General features: G+C 37.0%; 1 non-coding gene across 1 annotated transcript; it reads left to right on the forward strand.

Moving 5' to 3' along the window:
• The first annotated feature begins 4975 nt into the window (after positions 1-4975).
• LOC116551088 lies at positions 4976-5120 on the forward strand. The gene has a single exon (XR_004268711.1). It is a non-coding gene; the product is annotated as a U4 spliceosomal RNA (small nuclear RNA).
• Positions 5121-7746: the final 2626 nt, after the last annotated feature.

Below are 7746 nucleotides of genomic sequence, written 5' to 3' on the forward strand. Positions count from 1 at the left end.
TTTTTTTTTTTTTTTTTTTTTTTTGAGATGGAGTTTCCCTCTTGTTAACCAGGCTGGAGTGCAATGGCGCGACCTTGGCTCACTGCAACCTCTGCCTCCTGGGTTCAAGCAGTTCTCCTGTCTCAGCCTCCTGAGTAGCTGGGACTACAAGTGTGCGCCACCATGCCCAGCTAATTTTTGTATTTTAGTAGAGATGGAGTTTCACCATGTTGACCATGATGGTCTTGATCTCTTGACCTCGTGATCCACCCACCTCGGCCTCCCGAAGTGCTTAAAGGGATTATAGGCGTGAGCTACCATGCCCGGCCGGCTAGTGGTCTCTCAAAACTGAGCTGAGAGTGGCCCCCAGCTGAGAGCCAGCAAGAAAGCAATGTGTTTGTCCTATAGAGGTAAGTAATCTAATTCTGCCAACAACCAGTGAATGTGGAAGATGACCAGGATTCTCAGAAAAGATGGTAGCTCCCTCTGACTCCTTGATTTCAACTCCTTGATTGAAACCCTAATAAGCACAGGATCCAGCTAACTTGTGCCAAAACTTCTGACCCATAGGTATTGTGAAGACTAAGCTCTGATTTTTTATCTTGCCCAAATTCCTTCCAAAGGGTCTAGGGAGTCATGCCCTAAAAACCATAAGTTCTCATTATAGGGGTTTTATTTGACCCTATATATCATGACTTACTTTTCGGCCGGACTCTGGCATAACATTATGACACAATGAAAAAAAATATTTAACACCAAAATATATTATTTTCTTTCCATACCTTAAAATTGCCCTGCAAAGTCTCTTATGGGAAAAATCCACATTCTAGAAAAAAATCTCCTTCCTCCTTTGTTTTCCTTTTTTCTTTGCAGATCCAGGTGATAATCAACTAAGGGCCAGACACCCTTTTAGGTCTGATAGGAAACATGTTATAATCTGCTTTCTCTTGAAGGCCTGCCGTCCGAGAGCTTGCTCTGCACAATAAAACTTGGTCTTCACAATCCCTTATCTTACCCTGAACATTCCTTTCCATTAATCCCAGGTCTTCAGATAAACTCAACCAATTGTCAACCAGAAAATATTTAAATTTACCTATAGCCTGGGAGCCCCTGCTTTGAGTTGTCCTGACTTTCTGAACCAAACAAATGTATTTCTTAAATGTATTTGATTGATGTCTCTTTCCTCCCTGAAATATATAAAACCAAGCTGTACCCTGACCACCTTGGCACATGTTCTTAGGACCTTCTGAGGGCTGTGTCATGGGCCACAGTCACTCATATTTGGCTCAGAATAAATCTCTTCAAATATTTTACCGAGTTTGATTCTTTTAATCTGCATAAGATAATAAATTTGTATTGTTTTGATTTGCGAAGTTTGTGGTAATTTGCTATATAACAATGGGAAAGACTCTTTCTTACTACCTTGTCCTTGCACGATGTATATAAAATACGATGAATTGATTTGCTTATATAAAATATGGAATTTCCTGACTCAATGAAACAAAAATTGCTCAAAGCTATAATTTTATTTTCCTTATTATTTTGAAATGCAGATGCTGAAGGTAAAACAAACATCTGTAACGGTCATTACAGTTTGTGTAGTTGCTAATTTGAAAAGCAGGTGCTGAGCTTTATCTTTTAAAATGTTTTTTTTTTCAATCAGAAGCTTGCAGAACAAAATGATTCTACTGGAAACTGTCAATTCCTTATATTAAGACCCGGGTCCAGTGACATAATTAAAGAGGACAAGGAAAGGAAGCCATCACCTTATTTCTGCACTCTGCACTTAAGAGATGATTTATCTCATCAAATGGACAAATATACGTCTATCAGCTCTTCCTTCATTTCACAGCCTTCATTACTCATCTTAAACCCATCCCATGTTTTTGCATGTGAACTATTCCAAGTTGCCCACAGCAGTCTTTCTCTTTTCTGTTCTCTGTTGGAGCCTCCTCGCAAACTCCCAGCTTAGGTTCAATCCACTTTTCCTGTTCAATTTGAATGTAGAATTCTCCTATGACTACTCAAAAACACTTGTGAACAGGATGTGAATTGTTGCAGTAGGATCTGCAAACATGGCTGACAGTTCTCCCCAGGTCAGCAGTTCTATGCCACTTCATTCTCAAGAGGGAGAATCTACTTCCCTTCCTACTGAATCTGGGGCGACCCTGTGTCTTGATTTTACTAGTAGAATATACAGAAAGTAAAAACATGTGATTCCAGATGTAGATTTTAAGAACCCTTGAAGCTTCCATTGCTGAACTCCTGGGGCCCAGCCCCATGTAAAGAAGCTTGAGCTCCATTGACTCCCAGACTTTTTAGTCACACTGAGCGAGTCACTAGATATGGGCACAAATCAGTCTTAGTAGCTCAGCCCTGATCAAGCATCCCGCTGAATGTAGCTTTAGGAGTCAATATCATGTAGCCAATATCGGGAAGAGAAAACAAACCATGTGGATGAGCCCAGGCAACCTAGATAATCATAAAAAAAAAATCATTGTTATTTTCAGCCACTAATTTTTGGGATTTCTTTTATGTAGCGATAGGTAATTAATATAATTACCAAATCTAAACATGATTCTGCTTTCAGACACCCCACTTAGAGGAGGGGAAATAAAGTGTGGCTGATGTATTTGTTGGAAATAATGGAGCCTTTCCCCAGTTTCTTCTAATTATTTCTCTATATGCTTGTCAAAGAAAAACAGTGCTGGACTTGTTAAAAGCAGCAAGACAATTTAATTAGACTTACTTCAGTAAGTAAGAGAGATTCCAGCATAGACTGAGCAACTTAGGTTCAATCCATTTTTCCTGTTCAATTTGAATGCAGAATTTTCCTATGACCACTCAATAATACTTGTGAATAGGATGTGAGTTGTTAAAGTAGGATCTGCAAACAGGGCTGCCAATTCCCCTCAACTCTAACTAAGACAGAGATAACAGGTTTTTAAGGGGAGAACAGATAGGGAACAACAATGGACTTATGGGGAAATAAAAAAGGGAAACAAAAATGGACCAGGGGGCCACATGGAAGTGAAAAAAACTACAGAAGGGTAGGTGGAAAATTACTGCAAATGGTTTGGCAAGATGGGTTAGGACAATGTATTATTTTACGGTTTGGAAGCGTTGTACATTCTTGAATGAAGATTCAATACAAGTCTGGGGTCACTGCTAGGGACATGGCTTCCATCTATAACAGGTGGAAGTCAAGCTAATATTTGGTCAAGTCTCTGAGCCCAGTGTCTGGGGAAGTCCTTTGTGCCATATGGGAGTTCATATTCTTACCCTTCTTGCAGGTGACCTCAAGTCCTTCTTCATGGATAAGATAGAGCATAAACTCTTGGCTTCTATACCAATACATTCTTCACTGGGGCCAAAGAGGTGTTGCCCTATTTAAATTTTCTACATATTTTAAGGTTTTCAGGTTTGCAGCTCCCATGGTTGACTTTTGGGATCGAGTTCCATGTGAAGAAGTTTGAGCTCTGAGAGCCCTCAGATGTTTCTGTCACAATGGATAAAGCTCCAGAAATAAGAATAAAACTATCTTAAAATTTCAGACACCACCAAATACTCTGTTGAATGCAGTTGTGGGAGTGACCCCAGCCAATATCACAAAGGTATGGTTCTAGTTTTACTTACCTTCCATCTATCCAAGAAGTTGGCAAAATATACCTATGGGACAAATCCAGCCTGCCTCCCTCCTGTTTTTGTAAATAAAGTTTTATTGAAACATAGGCATGCCCATTTGTTTTATGTGCCATTTATGGCTTGCTTCATATTACAACAATAGAGTTGAGTGGTGGCAACAGAGACTATATGACTTACAAAGCCTAAAATATTTACTATTTGGCCTTTTATAGAGACATTTTGGTGAACGTTGCTTGTGAATAAATGAATACAAAGTTCCCTTAAAAGGATAAATCATACTAAATAAAGTATAGTGAATTATTTAGGGTAACTCTAGTTTCTATAAACCCTAATATTTTTATAATTTAAGCAAAATTAAAGTTTCTGTGTTGTTCACATAACAGTCAACAGGTTAGAAAAGCAGTCCCTCTCCACACAGTAATCCGGGAAACCTGGTAAATGGAAAGTCTTCAACATGCAATATCTGAGTAACCCTGGGTGAGAAATAAGGTGCCCAGGAAGAAGAGTAGAACATAATATTTTGTGAGCAGATAGCAGATCCTACCGCAGATAGTTTTATTACCACTGGTATAATTTTATTAACAATCATACTCTTTATGCAAATGATTGTTCTAGTTAGTTTATTAAGCTACCACTTATTCACATGAATTTTTTTAAATAAAATTCTTCTACCAGACACCAAGGTGAGATAAATGACACTTTGGTAAGGATCATGATTTTGGTAAAAACTCAGGGAAGAAGGCAAATAACCTTTGGGTCATGGAGCATTTTGAAGGGAGGATAACTTTTACATTGTGGGATTTATATGTTATTCAGAAGAAGCATTGAATTTTTTAGGATGTTCAAGAGAGGAGTGACCAGAAAGAAAGGAGTAAAGGAAGACAGAAGAGGAAATGTGAGGCTCTGGAGGACGATATTTGCATCTTTGTCATGGACCGCTCGTAACACAAGTTTTCAGGGATTGAACAGAGTGTTCTTGAGAGGTAGCATTGTGAGGACACCCTGGAGAAGGAGCCAATCACCTTTAAGGCAAAGTAACTCACTTTCTTTTTGAAGTTTCCAAAATAATATTAATAACAAAAATGATGGAGACAGTAGATTACAGAGCTCTAGAATTTCAGTGATAGAAATGTGAAAGCCATTAAGTTGAAAGTACTTTCTTCTGGCAGATTAAGCTGTAGTTGCGTTGTTGTAAATTCTGCATACTCATTGAGTTTTGGGACTTATTGAGATTGAGTCTTGGGAGAAAAATAAGCAAAAGAAAGATAAAATTGTTCCTTAAAAGGTAAATTTCTTTAAAATTTTAATTGCAGGGGGAAAAATGTATGTCAGGTAAGAAATTAGCAATTTTAGCTTTGCGCAGCGGCAGGATCATAGCCAACGAGGTTTATCCAAGGCACGATTATTGCTAATTAAAAACTTCTCCCAAGAAATTAGCAATTTTAAATAATTCTTCTATGTCTAGAAATTTAAATTTCCCTACTGGTCCATGTACCAAGTAAATATCTATTGAGCCAAAAAATAAAAGCTAAGGTATACTATATTCTCTCAAGTAGTTTAGAAACATCAGTTCACAACCTAAGACAATATATAGTAAAGGGAAAATGTGCAGGACTCATTGCAAATATATGGTAAATTCTCTGGGGGAAATTAGAAGATTGGCAAATTGGTTGTCTATTGCTAAAATAATGCTGCATATCACACCACTTGAAAACTTAGTGGTTTAAAACAATTACTATTGTTTACAAGCTTATAGTTTGGCTAGGTAGTTCTTTTCATCTACGCTAGAAATATCTACTCTTGGTTGGGCTGATTCATGCATCTTCAGTCAAATGGTGGGCCAGCTGGAGTTTGATGATCTAGAGTGGCCTCAACCTGGATGACAAGGCTCTGCTCCATGTGGTCTCTCATCTTCCAGCTGCACTTGTGATTTTGTTCTTGTAAAGAAGACAGAGGGGTAAGGGTGAGAGGTCCAGGCTTTAAGCTGGTATACTGTTATTTCCATTACATTTTACTGTGCAAAGTGAATCACAAGGTAGGCTTAGTTTCAAAGAACAGGAAAACAGACTCTACTTTTTGGTGAGAGAAATGTTAAAGCCACATGGAAAGGGCATGGATACAGGGAGATGTAGAGAATTAGGGCCATTTTTGCAATCAGTTTATTTCATGGAATTTTATCAAGGAAATCTTGGTAGGGGGAGGTACAACTTAGCTTGATCTATGAAAGTAAAGGAAAGAATAGGGGACATTTTTAAGGCAAGAATAACAACATAAATGAAGCCAATAGTAGGAGATTAATAGAAATGAAGAGGATTGGTTGTACAGCATGTGATACAAATTATGCATGTATTGAGCTGCTTAGGGGGCTGAACTGGCTTATATTTAGTATAAATCAGAATTCCTGTACAGAATAGTTCACAAACTCGTCAAATAAGATATAGAAAGGTACTCATACATGGTGTTTAAATTCCTGCATGATGGGATGCGTGTGTTTGTTTTTATTTGCCTTTTTTGCCTGAGGACAATGCTGCTGTGTTCTTTAATTCAGCATTTATTGTTTACCCCAGATGAAAAATTTTCACTAGCTCCATTTTATTTATGACTTCTACCTGGGCAACAGATTGTAAATACCATTACACATTGTTTGAGAGCAGGGTGGTCAACACTATTAGTCTGTTTAAAATCTCAAAAATTCAAAGAAGTATCTTTGAGGGTTGTGCAGAGATATAGTACAGGCTCTATTCCCTGCCAGAGAAGTAAGTGCACCTGAAGCTGAAGAAGGAATGGACTTCTCTATTTTAGAAGTTCTCAAGATTTTAACCTTAGGACTTGCTCACATGGTTAGAAGTTTGAGGATCCCAAAGAGTTTCTGTTCAGGTTCTTTCTATTGAAATTTACGGCATTTGAAATCAAAATTGAGAAAATAAAAAGATATTTATTTACTAATATATTACAAATAGTAGTAATGAACAGAAGCAGTTAATGAAAAATACCAAACTTCTTTCCATAACTGTCATATTTCTGTGAAAAGTAACAATATTTTTCAAAACGAGGAAAGTGAGAAAACGTCATTGTTTTACATTTTTGAAAATCTCTATATCTGGCTTAATAGAAACTAATTCTCTTAGCTGCCTCTGTATTCAGTCTATTACAACATGTTATTGCGGTTGAAACATATAAAGAAACTTTGGCTTCATGCAGGCCTTTAGATGGAAGAGAAAGAGAACTGCAGAATTCTTGAAAGGGTCTTAAGAACTGTATTTGGAAAACTCTTCTATCTGAGAGCTCCATAAGATTTATCATGGCACGTTTCAGAAAAAAAAATTGAGAATGCAAAAAGAACATATAACAAATTGTGATTTTTTTCTCCCCAAAGTGGGCTATTCACTGTGAATTTTTTAAATAAAAGAATACCTATTTCCTCTAATTTATTAATTTGTTATAACAACAACAACAACAAAACACACTATGATTTTTGGGCCAGTGCCCCAGATCTCTGAGTCATCATGCCAAAAATGCAACAAAGGAGAATGTTAATCATGGGAAAAAGTTTCAAAGGATCTGACCAAATGCCCAGGATGAATTTGATAAAACTGTGACCTTACTCACATATAGCTTATTTCATAGTCAAGGGATATATTTTTTTCACCACTCAAAAAATTCCAGCCAATTTCACTGATATTCTTTCTTGTTCCAGAAACTTCCTCAAAGTTGACCTTTCATTCTCTGGTGACCTGGGCAAGAATTTCTCAGAAACCCAAAGCCTGGCTGCTCAGTTGGTTTGGGAGTGGCATTTCCTAAAGTTTTGATTGGAAAAAAACCCTGAAGTTCTAACAAATGCATTTTTAAAGGAATGAATTGAAGTTTCTTTGCCAAAGGCCATATGCAAAGTTTATTACTAATTCTTAATAAAAGCAATGTAATTGAAGGAGAATGTGAAAGTGAATTATTAGTTCTGGGTTTAAAATCCCATTATATGATCCATATATTTCTGCTCCACTTCAAAAAGTTGTGAGTGATATTGGTATGCATGAAACCCTTATGGTAGATTACATATGATGGAATAAATGATTTTAAATAAGAATTTTATTATCCAATTATAAAAGTATAGAAAATTTAAAA

The sequence above is a fragment of the Sapajus apella genome, unplaced genomic scaffold (assembly GCF_009761245.1).
Source record: "Sapajus apella isolate SASKATOON/1434 unplaced genomic scaffold, GSC_monkey_1.0 scaffold8, whole genome shotgun sequence".
Lineage (NCBI taxonomy): Eukaryota > Metazoa > Chordata > Mammalia > Primates > Cebidae > Sapajus > Sapajus apella.